This window comes from Orycteropus afer, unplaced genomic scaffold (assembly GCF_000298275.1).
Source record: "Orycteropus afer afer isolate SDZICR_OR568_19922 unplaced genomic scaffold, OryAfe1.0 scaffold00059, whole genome shotgun sequence".
NCBI lineage: Eukaryota > Metazoa > Chordata > Mammalia > Tubulidentata > Orycteropodidae > Orycteropus > Orycteropus afer.
In genome coordinates, this window is record NW_006921646.1 from 7,444,159 (window position 1) to 7,459,700 (window position 15,542).

Sequence of the window (15,542 nt, forward strand, 5' to 3'; positions counted from 1 at the left end):
AGGAACATGGGGCAATCTACTTCTGTAAAGATTTACCACCTCAGCTATCTAGCAGGGGTTGCTGTGCATCAGAATTGACTTGGTGGCACTGAGTTTGGTTTTTTTTTTTTTTTTTTAAATCTGTTACTTGGCTGAAATGTGGCCTGTGGAAGTGTCTCAAGTTTCAAGTTAGAAAATTGTCTTAGGGCAGTTGTCTCAGATGTTCCTCAAGTTGGATCGTCCTTTTTTTTTTTAATTTTGTTGTACTGGTAGCGTAGTGCCTAAGGCATTTGACTGCTAACCAGAAGGCTGGCGGTTCAAACCCACCAGCCACTCTTTGGAAGGAGGGGTCGCTGTGAGTCGGGTTAAACTCTATGGCACATAACAACAACCACACATTTTACTCATTCTGACTGGGACTCTTTATTGTAGTCCTAGTCAGTATGGACAATAGTGGTAGCCAGGCATCATCTAAGTTCTTCCGGTCTCAGGTTAGAGGAAGCTATGGTTCATGTGGGCAGTTAGTATTTTGGACTGATTGCTTGCTTGAGTCTTCAGTTTTCTTCATTCTTCTTTGCACTAGGCAGGAAGAGACCGTAGCTGCTGCTTCTTAGATGGCTGTTCTCAAGCTTTTAAGACCTCAGACATTATTCACCAGACAAGGATGTAAAACATTATCTTTATGAGCTGTGTTTAGCCAGTTGACCTAGATGTCCCCTGAGACTGCGGTCCTTAGCCTTCAAGTCCAGTAGTTAAGTCTAACTGGTTTCTATAACTGTGCCCTCATGTACTCTATTATATATATGAAAATGTATGCAGCATTTACAAATTGTTGTTGTTAGGTGCCATCGAGTCATCTCCAACTCATAGTGACCCTATGCACAGCAGAACGAAACACCACCCGGTCCCGCACCAGCTCCATGATCCCTGCTATACTTGAGTCCATCACAGCAGCCACTGTGTCAATTCATCTCGTTGAGGGCCTTCCCCTCCTTTGTCAACCCTCTACCTTACCAAGCATGACATCCTTCTCCAGGGAATGGTCCCTTCTGACAATATGACCAAAGTAGGTGAGGCGAAGTCTTGTCATTTTCGCTTCCAAGGAGCATTCTGACTGAACTTCCTCCAGGACAGATTTGTTAGTTCTTTTAGAAGACTGTGGTACTCTCAGCATTCTTCTCCAGCACCACATCTGAAAAGCATCAGTTCTTCCCCGGTCTTCTTTATTCATTGTCCAGCTCTCACATGCATATGAGGCAATTGAAAATATCATGGCTTGTATCAGGTGCACCTTAGTTCTCAAGGAGACATCTTTGCTCCTCAGCACTTGAAAGAGGCCCTTTGCCGCTAACTTGCCCATTACTGTACATCGTCTGATGTCCTTACTGCTGCCTTCATTGGCGTCTATTGTAAAACCAAGCAATGTGAAGTCTTTGACAACTTCAGTCTTTTCTCCATTCATAGTGATGCTGCTTACAGGTCCAGTTGTGAGAAGTTTTGTTTTCTTTATACTGAGATGTAATCCATACTGCAGACTGTAGTCTTAAATCTTCATTGGTAAGTGCTTCAAGTCATCCTCACTGTCAGCAAGCAAAGTTGTGTCATCAGCGTATCACAGGTTGTTAATGAGCCTTCCTCCAATCCTGATGCTGTGTTCTTCTTCATATAGTCCAGCTTCTCAGATTATTTGCTCAGTGTATAGATTGGATAAGTTTGGTGAAAGGATACAACCCTGACACACTCTGTTCTTGACTTTAAACCATGCAGTGTCCCCTTGTTCTGTTCCAACGACAGCTGCCTGGTCTATGTACAGGTTCCTCATGAGTACAATTAAGTGTTTTAGAATTCCCATTCTTAATGTTACCCACAATTTGTTATGATCCACACAGTCAAATGCTTTTGCATAGTCAATAAACACAAGTAAACATCTTTCTGGTGTTCTTTGCTTTGAGCCAAGATTCATCTGACATCAACAATGATATCCCTTGTTCCACAACCTCTTCTGAATTCAGCCTACACCTCTGGAAGTTCTCTGTCAATATACTGCTGCAGCTATTTTTTAATTACCTTTAGTATGATTTTACTTGCATGTGATATTAATGATATTGTTTGATAATTTCCAGATTCTGTGGGATCACCTCTCTTTGGAATGGGCACAAATATAGATCTCTTCCAGGCAGTTGGCCAGGTAGCTGTCTTCCAAATCTCTTGGCATAAGCAAGTGAGTGCTTCCAGTGGAGCATCTGTTTGTTGAAACATCTCAGTGGGTATTCCATCAATTCCTAGAGCCTTGTTCTTCACCAGTTCTTTCAGTGCAGCTTCGACTTCTTCCTTCAATACCATTGAAGGAAGGTTCTTAATCATATGCCATCTCCTGAAATGGATGAAGATCGACCAGTTCTTTTTGGTACTGTGACTCTGTGTATTCCTTCCATTTTCTTTTGATGTTTCCTGCCTCATTCAATATTTTGCCCATAGAATCTTTCAGTATTGCAACTTGAGGCTTCAATTTTTTCCCTCAGTTCTCACAACTTAGAAATGCTGAACATGTTCTTCCCTTTTGGTTTTCTAACTCCAGATCTTTGCACATTTCATTATAGTAACTGGCTTTGTCTTCTTGAGCTGCTCTTTAAAATCTTCTGTTCAGCTCTTTTATCTTGTCAGTTCTTCCATTTGCTTTAGCTACTCTCTGTTCCAGGGCAAGTTTCAGAGTCTCTTCTGACATCCATTTTGGTCTTTTCTTCCTTTCTCGTCTTTTTAATGACCTCTTGCTTTCTTCGTGGATGATGTTCTTGATGTCATCCCACAATTCTTATGGTTTCAGCCATTGGTGTTCAGTGCATCAAATCTTTTCTTTAGATGGTCTCTAAATTCAGGAGGGATATATTCAAGATCATATTTTGGCTCCTGTGGACTTGTTTTAATTGTCTTCAACTTCAACTTGAACTTGCATACTAACAATTGATGGTCTGTTTCACCATCAGCCCCTGGCCTTGTTTTGGCTGAAGATACTGAGCTTTTCCATCGCCTCTTGCCACAGATGTAGTCAATCTGATTCCCGTGTACTCCATCTGGAGAAATCCACATGTATAGCCAACATTTGTTTTGTTGAAAAAAGGTATTTGCAACAAATAAGTTGTTGGTCTTGCAAAATTCTGTCATGCGATATCTAGCATTATTTCTGTCACCAAGGTCAAATTTTCCAACTACCAGTGATTCTTACTTGTTTCCAACTTTTGCATTCCAGGCACCAGTGATAATTAACACATCTCAATTGCACATTCGGTCAATGTCCGACTGCCGAAGTTGATAAAAATCTTCAGTTTTCTCATCTTTGGGTTTGGTGGTTGGTGCATAAATTTGAATAATAGTCGTATTAACTGGTCTTCCTTGCAGGTGTATGGATATTATCCTATCACTGACAGCATTGTACTTCAAGACAGATTTTGAAACATCCTTTGTGATGATGAATGCCACACCTTTCCTCTTCAAGTTGTCATTCCCAGCATAGTAGATCATATGGTTATCTGATTCAAAATGGCCAAAACATGTCCATTTCAGCTACTAATGCCTAGCATATCGATCTTTATGCGTTCCATTTCATTTTTGACAACTTTCAGTTTTCCTAGATTCGTACTTCATACATTCCATTTTCTGATTATTAATGGATGTTTGCAGCTGTTCTCCTCAATTTGAGTTGTGCCACCTTAGCAAATGGAGGTCTTGAAAAGTTTACTTTAATCCATATCCATAAGGTTGGTCTTACTTTGATGATACAGCTCTTTCCTAGTCATATTTTGAAAGACTTCTGACCTAAGGGGCTCGTTCTCCTGCACCGTATCAGATAATGTTCCCAGGCTATTCATGAAGTTGTGCAGTAATGTATCAGACAGTGTTTCTCTGGTATTCATAAGGTTTTCCTGGCCAATAAGTGGATGGCCTCTTCCTTCTTCCTAATCTGTCTCTGTCTGTAAGCTACACTGAAACCTGTGTACCATGTGCAACCCTGCCAGCACTTGAAATACTGGTGGCAAAGCCTCAAGCCTCACAGCAACAGGCAAGCCCCAATAGTACGACAAACTGACAGGCAAGTTTGTGTCACTTAGCTGTTTGAAGCCTCTCTGCCCTCTCCTTACCTGGCACTGTTCTGCTCTGTCATACCCCTGGCTTCTCTTTACCCCACTTCCCTGGCTTGTGGGTGTTGGGCCTAGGTCCCTCTCATTACTTGGATGCCTTACTGCTGCTCTGCTCTGTCATCCCCCTGGCTTCTGTTTCTCCTGCTTTCCTGTCTGGTGGGGGTGGAACCTGGGTCACTCTTCTTATCTGGATCCCTGGCTGCTGCTCTGCTCTCTCATCCCCTCTGGCTTCTCTTCCTCTTGCTTTCCTGGCTGATGGGGGTGGGGTCTGGGTTGCTCCCCTTACCTGGATCCCCAGCTGCTGCTGTGCTCTGTCGTCTCCTCTGGCTTCTCCTGACTGGGATGTGGTTGTAGAGGCTGGCAAGTCTCAAGACTATAATGTCAGGCTGCAGCCTTATCCTGACTCACGTAGGTACAGGGGCTGATGAACCCAAAGTCAGCAGGTCAGACAGCAAGCTTCTGGATGTGGAGGCTGATGAATTCAAGATCGGCAGGTAAGATGGCAGACTTATGGCTCACAGTCTGCAGAGCCTAATGAATCCCAAGATGAGAAGACAATATGGTAGGCCACTGGCTCAAGTCCAAAGAATCTCAGGCCAGATGAGGACAAACCAGATGCAAGATCCAGAGCAAAAATTTACAAAAATGTATTTATAAATATGTATATAAAAATATCCTCAAGCATAACTATATGTGTACACAGGTATACTGCTATACAACCTCCCTCACCGGTTTGGCATACATATTTACCTGTGTGCATACTCACAAATTACTATTTGTTATTACTGTTACTGCAAGCTTGTTTATGTTACATTTATCATAGTTGCCCTTCGTTCTTGCTTTCCTTTCATTACTTCGGTTATGCTGTGCTGACTTCCCCCATATTATGTATTTCCTTTCCCTTTACCATAATTAACACTGGTGTGTCTAGTTAGTGAATCCTCCCCCCTAATCCCTGGTAACTATCAAAAAATATTCTTTCTGTGTGTAAACCTATTCTTGACTTTTTATAATAGTGGTAGACTTGATTTTTTAAATTAATGTTAGGTTTAAGAAAAACTGAGCAGAAAATGCAGAGCTTTCATGTACCTTTCTCTCTGCTACACCTTACAGTTTGCTATTGCAGTAAAACCTACAAAAGGTGGAACATATGCATGATAGAAACCTGTCAGAGAAGAAAAAATATTTAGCACTCAGAGAGAGCTATTGAAAAGTGGTAAGACTGCACCCTGTCAAAGGTGGAAAACTTGTGAGACCCAGAAAAACAAGGCAGTTCTGACCAGTTCCAGCTCTCACTGTTTTCACTATTTAACATCTTGCATTGGTGTGATATATTTGTAATAAATAATGAATCAATTGATAACTAAAATCCATAGTTTACATTAGAGTTTACTCTGGTTTGTACAGACCTGTGGGTTTTAACAAATGCATAATCCACCATTATAGTATCATACAAAGTAATTTCACTGTCTAAAAATCTCCTGTACTTCACCAGTTTATCCCTCCCCACTTCCTCCTGGCAACTACAGATCTTTTTACTGTCTCTAGTTTTGCCTTTTTCCATAATGTCTTATAGTTGGAATCTTAAAGGATATATAGCTTTTTCAGACTGGCTTCTTTCACTTGGCAATATGCATTTAAGGTTCCTCCATATATTTTTGTGGCTTGATTGATAATTCACTTCTTTTTTTTGAATAATACTCCATTGTATGGATGTACTACAGATTGTTTATCCATTCACCCATTGAAGGACATCTTGGTTGCTTCTAAGTTTTGGCAATTATAAATAAAGTTGCTATAAACATTCATGTGCAGGTTTCTATGTGAACATTGTTTTCAACTTGTTTGAGTAAATACCTTGGATCTTTTTTTAAAAAAAAAAAAGTAGTAAGATTTTGTTGTATTTTTGGTGGAAGTTTACACAGAAAGTTAAGTTTCCATTTGACAGTTTCCACAGGGATTGTTCAGTGACATTAGTTACATTTTTCATGATGTGTCAGCATTCTCTTTGATTGTGCTCTGGTTGTTGGCATTTCTAGTATCCTAGTTTCCCTTTTCATCTTTGTTTTAAAGTAAATGTTGACCTTTAGGTCTTACACAGATGGTTTTTTAGTAGAGTACTCATCTTATGAGTAATACCTTTTATTTTGTGTGTCATTTTGCTAAAAGATGATTTTAGGGTAGTTTCAGTTTTATGTTTAAAGAGTATCTTAGAGCAATAGTTTCAAGGAGTCCTCTGGACTCAACTGGTCCAGTTAGTCTGGCCTGTTTTTAAAGAATACTTGACTTTTGTTCTACATTTCTCCCATTCTGTCCAGGTCCATCTGTTTGTGACCCTGGTGAGAGGAGTTATTGTTGGTACCCAGGCACCATCTAATCCTTCTGGCCTCAGGGTAAATGAGGCCATGGCTTTTATAAGCTTTGTTTTTGTAACCTTGTTTCTTCTCTCAGATTTTGGTTATCTTCTTATTACTCTCTTGCTTCTGGAGGGTAGTGACTAATAGTTGTATGTTAGATGACCACTCGCAAGACCCTAGGTGCTACTCATTTCACTAGAATGTAGAATTTGAACTTTGTGAACTATATTATGTCATTTGACTGAGTTGTCCCATGAGACTGTGGTCCTAAGACTTCAAACCTAGAGAACCCATCTTGGGAAGTATTTATAGTTATTTCTGAGGAGTATCTGTAATTATGTCTTCAATGAATGTGTATGCCAGCACACACATATCTGTATTTATACACATATACGCACACATATATATATATATAATCTGTCTGTTCTCACATATGTATACACCTGTATCTGTACATATACTTGTATGCCTATTTTCATCCATATGAGATTATACACTCATTTCTTAGCCTTTGTTGGAGTTGTTGCCATCTTACATATGGCACATTCTTTAGTACAGTACCTAGGATCTTGATTAGTGGATTGTATGGTAAGGCTGTGTTTAACTTTGTAAGAAACTGCCAAACTGTCTTCCAAAGTGACTGCAACATTTTTCGTTCCCAGTGGATGAGAATTCCTATTGTTCCATATCCTCGCCAGCATTTGATGTCTTCAATGTTTTGAATTTTAGCCATTCTAATAGTAGGTGTTTAGTGGTATCTTATTGTTGTTTTAATTTGTGACTTTTAATATCATATGATATTGAACATATTTTCACAATGTTCGTTTGCCATCTATATCTATCTATAATTTATTTATTATTTATTTTTTTTTTTTGATGAGGCGTCTGGTCAGCTCCTTTGCCTACTTTTTAATTGTGCATTTTTAAATTGAGTTTTCAGTCCTGAGGAACTTTTAGAAAATAGGATGTCTGGGCCCTACCCTAAACAATTAAGTCAAAAACTTTCTCCAGATATTGTTTCTAACTTTTTATTTGAAACCGCCCCCCCCCCGAATCATTTGAGAGTAAATTGCAAGCATCATGACCTTTTATCCCTATATCCTTCATTGAATGTTTCCTAAGAGTAGGGGTATTATTTTATATAACCAAAACAGTTATCAACTTAAGTAAATTCAACACTGATACTGACATACTATTTTTTTTTAATTTGTTGTTTGTATTCCAGTTTTGTGAGTTCATCCAATAATATCCTTTATTAAAGCATTTTTTTTCTCCCTCCAACATAGGATCCAGTCCCTGATCAAGTATTGCATTTAGTTGTTAGGTCTCTTTGGACTCTTTCTGTGGAACATTTTCACAACTTTTCTGTGTCTTTTAAGATACTGCTATTTTTAGAGAATATAACCTTTACCACCTCTCCCCTTGATCTACAGCATTTTTTTGTTTTTGTTTTTTTAAATAGAACTTTCCTCATTTGGGGTTTGTCTGATGTTTTTTCATGATTAGATTCAGATTATATATTTCTAGCCAGAACACCACACAAGTGATGTTGTATCCTCAGAATTTCACATCAAAAGGCACAGATGTCCATCAGCTGCTCATCACTGTGCTGACTTTGATCATCTAACTAATCAAGATGTTCTCTGATTTCTCCACTGTATCATTATGCTTTTTTGGGGGGTCCATTGCAAAGTAATAAGTAATCTGTGGGAAGCTACTTTAAGACTATGTAAATAACCCGTTGGTTGTCAAAATTTCCCTCTAGATTTTGTATTAATTGATGATTCTTGCCAGAGATAGTCTTTACAATGATGGTTTGCAAAATGATTTTCCAGCTCTGGCATGCCTTACACATTTACTGTTTGGCATTTAGCATTCTACTGGAAGTGAGAACCTTCCCTTCTCTCCCACTTATTTATGTGTCTGTTTATTATTGGTACAGACTCATGAATTCTCATTATTTTCAGTAATTTATAATTCATTATTGTACTTAATTATTTTGGTGCTCAAATTGTCCCAGATTCAGCCAGTTGGGAGCTCCTTCAAGCTTGTGCCTGTGTCCTTGTGACCTGCCTCTGACTTTCAAGATGTGTTCCAGTATTGGAATCAACCACTTCTCAAGCCTCCCCAAGGTGATTTGAATGTAAAGCCAAAGTAGAGATTTGTGGAATGTGAGAGGCAGGCAGACAAATGTATAAAATAACTACTATAAAGAAAGGAAAGGGGTTCTAGATTCTAGGCTGAGGATTTTGAACTTGACAGTGAGAAACTATCAGTGATTTTAAAGATGATCAACATGATGCAATTTGATTTTTATTTCTTTATTTTTTTCATTTAGCAGGCAGGAAAGACAAGGAATCTTTTTTAGGAAATGATCTAGGAAGAATGTGAACTGATTCACTAAGTGCAAAGGAATATGCATTCATCACAGCTATTGCCACCACAGTAGGGAGCTACATAGTAAATGGATAGTAATATACTAAGTCCTAGAGTAGGCAAAGGAGCTATGGTCATTATCCACCATGTTGGTGTTGTGAAATTGCCAAGGTCGTCCATTTTACCAGCATAAGAAAATCACCAAGAAAAACAAGTTTGTGTGTTAGCACGATTCTTTTCATTCTTGTTCAGGTATGGTTTAAACCAGTCAGGAACATTTAGCATTCTGTCCAAAGCGAATTCCATGTGTAGAATTCTAGCCTGGGTCCACTAGAATACTCTGCTATTCAGGAAAACATCTAAGATCTTTTGTCATTACCAAAACTGATTTGGCTGGGTAGGTAGAGTTATCATCATTACAATTGAGTAGAGAGACCATGCTCTGCCATGTGGTACACAGAGAGAGCCTTTAGGAGTTCCTATTTTATGATGGGTCTAAGGATGAAAGGCTAACGTTTCTCTAGCACCCTTAAGACAGTTGCTAGGGTGTATGTTACTTGTGACTCAAGAAAAGGAGACTGCAGGTGTCCTGCTCACCCTCCCGAAAGCAGAAGCCTTTTGATGAGAGTTATGGTATATGTGAGGAGCTCTGGGAGCGTAGTGCTAACCAGAAGGCTGGCAGTTCAAACCCACCAGCCACTCCTCGGAAGGAAGGTTGGGCAATCTACTTCCATAGTGATACCACCTTGGAAACCCAAGGAGGGGTCATCATGAGTCGGGTCCGACTCGATGGCACATAACAACAACAACATGGTATATGTGAGAGCTAAAGGTAATTGGAAATCCTGATGCAGAAAAAATTCCCCCCTTTGGTACTATCACTCTCACTACCTTGTTAGGTGCCGTCGAGTTGGATCCATAGCGACCTTACGTACAATAGAACGAGTCCTGCACTATCCTCACAATTTGTTGCTTTTGTCACAGCCAGTGTGTCAGTCCATCTCATTGAGAATCTTCCCCTTTTTTGCTGACCCTCCACTTTACCGAGCATGATACTCTCCTCCAGGGAATGGTCCCTTCTCACAACATGACCAAAGTAAGGTGAGATGAAGTCTGGCCATTCTTGCTTCTGAGGAACATTCTGGCTGAACTACTTCTAGGACAGATTTGTTCATTTTTCTGGTATTTTCAATATTCTTCACCAGTGCCACAATTCAAAGGCATCGACTCTTTTTCAGTCTTCCTTATTCATTGTTGAGCTTTCACATGCATATGAGGCAATTGAAAATACCATGGCTTAGGTTAGGTACACCTTAGCCTTCAAAGTGACATCTTTGGTTTTTAACCCTTTAAAGAGGTCTTTTGCAGCAAATTTGCCCAGTTCAGTATTACATGTGATTTCTTGACTCCTGCTTCCATGGGTGTTGATTGTGGATCCAAGTAAAATGAAATTCTTGACGACGTCACTCTTCTCCCTGTGTCATGATGTTACTTATTGGTCCAGTTGTGAGGATTTTCATTTTCGTTATGTTGAGGTGTAATCCATACTGAAGACTGTAGTCTTTGAGCTTCATCAGTAAGTACTTCAAGTCCTCTTCATGTTCAGCCAGCAAGGTTGTGTCATCTGCATTTCACAGTTTGTTAATGGGTCTTCCTCCAATCCTGATGCTGTGTTTTTCATATAGTCCAGTTTCTTAGATTATTTGCTCAGCATACAGATTGAGTAAATACAGTGAAAATATACAACCCTGACATACCACTCGTCTGTCAGTTTGTCATACGGTGGTAGCTTGTGTGTTGCTGTGAGGCTGTGCCACCGATATTTCAAGTAAAAGCAGGGTCACCCATGGTGGACAGGTTTCAGCAGAGCTTCCAGACTAAGACAGACTGAGAAGAAGGATAGAACAGTCCACTTATGAAAACATTGACCAGTGAAAGGAAATCTTATGAATAGCAGTGAAACACTGTCTGATACATTATTGGGGAACTCTGACTGTACTTTTCCCTAATAAGAGTGTGCTGTCTGTAGTACTCATTTAATCCTTAATGTATGAGAGTTCTAGTCTACAACCAAACAAATTAGTCCCTCTGCTGCCCTTCTGTAACTTGCAAATTGAGGTGTTAGAGCAAAACAAATAAAATCTTTTACTGAACACTAACTCCATGTATTTGGCCCCTTAAAGCAGCACTGTCCCAGAGATCCAACCTACCATGTGTCCTCTGACGAGGGCTATAGTTTGATAGCAAAACATAATGAGCTTCCTCTCCCCAGCAAAGGAGCATCAGAGAGTTCTTAAAAGCTTGCAGAGCACATCTGCTGAAGTCTGTGTCACATCTCTAAGACCCTACTGACAGGTGAGCTAGGAGACCCTTGCCCCATGGAGTGAAAATGTTTTTTATCTGATTGCAGACTTGCAGCTACTTCTGTAGTCCAATTCTAGCAGCAGTAACAGCATAATACTAGTTTTCTCAAAGCTGATTGGGTAGGGTACTCTGCTTAGAAAACTGTTTTATGGGGGAGAAAAATGGATTACTGTGAATGAAAATGAGGTATTAATGTTTTCAATTTTTAGTGCATAGTTTTAGTTAATTCTTTGTCCAGTGAAATATTTTTCCTACCCTAAACTCAGTCATCTTACAATTCAGTAAGTTTTAGTAAATTTATGTAAGTTGTGCATCCATCACCAAATTCAGATTTTAGAACACTTCCATCAATCCCCAAAGTTCCTTTGTGCCCCTTTCAGTCAGTCCTCATACTTTCCCACTCTAGGCCTAGACAACCACCAATCTATTTTCTGTTGCTATAGTTTTGCCTTTTCTAGAATTTAATATCATTGGATTCAAAAGCAAAAGCCTTTTGATGAGAGTTACTGTACTTCCGTCTTTGGTTCTGTCTTTCATTCTCACTGCACTTTTCCCTAACAAGAATGTGCTATCTGTATATAGTCTTTTGTGTCTAGCTTCTTTCACTTTGCATATTGTTTTTGAAATTCATCCAGCTTGTTATATCTCAGTAGTTCCTCTTTATTCCTGAGTAGTATTTAATAATATGGATATACCATATTATGTTTATCTACTCATCAGTTGATAGACATTTGGGTTGTTTTCAGTTTGGGGATATTATAAATAGAGCTAATGTAAACATTCATGCACAGGTGTTTGCATGGACATATGTTTTCATTTATCTTGGGTAGATAGGAGTTGAATTGTTACGTATATATTTAACATTTTAAGACACTGTGAAACTTTTTTCCAGAGTGGCTTGTACCATTTTAGATTCTCACCAGCAGTATATTATTGATCATGTGGTTCTTTTTCTTGCTATTAATGTTGTGTATTACTTTTATTTTCTAATATTGAGGTACCTTTGTATTCTTGTGCTAAATCTCACTAGATTATGATATACTGGTGGATTTCATTTGTTAGTATTTTGTTGAAGATTTTTGCATTTGTAATCATAAGGGATACTACTGGTCTGTAGGTTTCTTCTGTCTGTTTGGATTTTTGGTATCAGGGTAATAATGGCCTTATAAAATTAAGTTAGGAAGTTTTCTTTCTTTTTATTTATTTTTTTGGGGGAGGAGGAGGAGGGGGAGTTTAGAAGGACTGGGGTCAGTTCTTTCAATGTTCGGCAGGATTCTGTAGCAAAATCATTTGGTCCAGGATATTTTTTGTTGGGAAGTTTCGATTACTGATTTAATTTCTTCATTTGATTGGGGCTGTTGAGATTTTCTATTCCTTCATGAGTCGGTTTGGGTAGTTTGTGTGTATTTAGGAATTTGTCCATTTCGTGCAGGTTGTCTAATTTGTTCATGTATAATTGTTGGTAGTAGTCTCTTTTTTTTCATATTTTTTTCCATTTGATTTCTTTCTTTTTTTAATTGTGATTTGGGTAAAGATTTACAGAGCAAGACAAGGGGCAGGGTTGTGGTCACTGCTTGGTCACAGCCAGCTACCCAGAGGAACCGAGTAGTTGAACCTGCGGGCTTGGGACCACAGTCACAGGGGACATCAAGCTCAATTGGCATAACATACTATACAAAACATTGTTCCACCTCCTACTTTGGCAAGTAGTGACTGGGATCTTAAAAGCTAGCAAGCTGCCATCTAGATGCAACGATGGGTCTCTCCTCGTCCAGAGCAAAGAAGAATGAAGAAAACCAAAATTCAAGGAAACAGTTAGTCCTAGCGACTGGTACACCATCTTATCTGCAACCTATACAACTGTGAGACCAGAAGAACTAGATGGTGCCCAGCTACCACTGTCATCTACTTGGAAGGGGATCTGTGTAGGAGATCCTTGATAGAGAGGGAGAACAATGTGGAACAAAACTCAAAATCACACAGGCACTGGAACCAAAAGAATTAAAAAGTGACAAAGGGGGGAAAAAAACCCCTGGAGTATCTGAGGAGAGGACAATAAGAGAAAAAAGATAGAGAAGGAGAATAATGAAGAACAAAAATAGGAAAAGCACAAAAAGAAAAACAAAGATTGGGGTTAACCACAAGAAAGAAAAGAAAAATTGCATCCAGGAACAGGGAAAAGAAAAAAATGCTGAAAGCTAGAACCTGGGAGGGGAAGAATAAAGAATAACAGTAAAAGGGACAAAAGTAATAATAATACTAATAGTTTTACTGCACCTCTTTCACCAAGAGATTGTGGGGTATAAGCAAAACAAGGGGAATGTCACACCTTTCCAGTCGTCCAGTTCTGGAATTTCCTTGGAGTTCCTGGCAAGTGGAGCCTGTTCTCAAGACCCTGGAATCTGGGACAACACTGTTGCTTTAAGTATCCAAAGTGGTCAAGCCATTTGTAAACATTCAAAATGGCTGCCCCCTCCAGACAGACAAAAGTCCACAGCTCAGGCCACCTTCCTCTTCGCTGCTTCCTCTTTTGTTCCTCAGCCACCAGAACAGTCCTCTGTGCAGCAGGGCCGATTTTTAGGTGAATTCTTAGGTCCTACCACCACTCGGCAATATCCAAGCTGTCTGTGCCATCAGGATTGCTGCCAGACCGCAGCTCCGTGTGTCTCCTTTTTTGGTGTTCTCATGCAAATTCTTCTGCTAGTTTGAGTCCACTTCTATATCCTTCCCTTCAAGGCTCAGGGTTCCAGGATTATCTCTGTTTCTGTCTTAATTGGTTCCCCTTTTCTTTGTTGAGGAGGGTCTGTGCAGTCTTTATGCCTATTCTGCCATCTTACCGGAAGTCCCCCATGTAAATTCTTGAAGATCAAGGTATGTGTGCAACGTCAAGGTTTCCCAGTGGAATGCATAAGGAACCATGGAATCCCTGGGTGGCTGAAATGATTAAGCACTCTTAAGCATTCTTAAGCACTCAACTACTAACCAAAATATTGGCAGTTAGAACCCATCCAGAGGTACCTCAGAAGAAAGGCTTGGTGATCCGTTTCTAAAAGGTCGTGGCCTTATGTAGGAGGTGCTAGGATAGACAGGGAGAACAATGTGGAACTCAGAATCATTTAAAAAGGGGCGGGGGACCAGGTTTGCTGGTCTGATGGAGCCTGATGGAACCACCGAGACTATGGCCCTTAGCTGCCCTTCAAGTCTAGAACTGAACCCCACTCCTCTCGCTTCCAGTCAAGCAAAAGACAGGCATATCACCTGAACATTTACATTAGGTAGATATACTCCTTGGAGAGAACAATCATTGGAGAATAGAAGGGCTGTGTGTGTAGCTCGGGGGGCAGGAGTACATGGGAGGGAAAGACACATGGAAGAAAGAGGTGGCTATGAGGAGGAAATAGGAGGGGAGCTGTTGCATTGTGGGGAATTGCAGTCAAGGTCCTGAGACAAAGTGTATGTGAACTGCTGTGTGGAAGATGAATTTTCTCTGTAAACTTTCACCCAAATCACAATAGTAATAAATAAGCAAGTGTATTGTCAAATCCATACAAAAAGAAAGGACATAGCCTTGAAAACCCTATGGAGAAAAGTTACACTCTGCAGCACATGGAGTTGTCATGAGTTGGAATCAACTCAGTGGTAATTAGTTAGGAAGAGAAGTATCTGTTATTTATTTTTACAAACTTTGACCTTCCTTGACTTTTTATTGGTATAGGCAAAAAAGCCAGCAACGCTACATATACTATTAGAGTGGCATTATTTGCTTGATTTAATTAAAAGTGTTTGATGTATGACTTTGAGTAAACATTTAACTTTGGAGATGGATGTATTTGCATAGGTAATGCCTGTTTCATCTTGGACATGAATAAATGGCCTCTTTTGAGGTCATAGAGACTACCAGGTCACAGACTTACTATGAGGAACTGCACCACCCTCATCAGCCTTTCATTCCTGCCTAACAAGCCTGTCATTCTTTGGCACAGCATCCAAGCACTTAAGAAACCTCAGAAGTCATCCACTGATGCTATTCTAGTCCCCTGAATTGGTACTACAGAAACCACATTAGCATGCTCCTAGCAAACGCTCCAGCCACTGTGTACACCTCCAGTATGAAGAGAATGTGCATCTCTTGTTGCTGGGCAATTAAAACTAACAAGATACTTCTCTAGTGAATCAAAACCTGCCTCCTTATATAACATGTACTGGTTTGTCCTTGCTCTGCTGTCCAGAGCAACCTGTTGCAAATCTTCATCTTCTGCTAGCCAGCTCTTCAGATATTTAAACACACTGACTCTGGTTTTCTGGCATCTTGGTTCTTCCAGTAGCAAGT

The 15,542-nt window shown here is 39.8% G+C and overlaps 1 protein-coding gene across 1 annotated transcript in view; it reads left to right on the plus strand.

Moving 5' to 3' along the window:
- Positions 1 to 15,542, plus strand: part of ZFAND3 (zinc finger AN1-type containing 3) — a 502,295-nt gene that overhangs the window by 450,871 nt on the left and 35,882 nt on the right. The gene's annotated exons all lie outside the window — the stretch shown is intronic.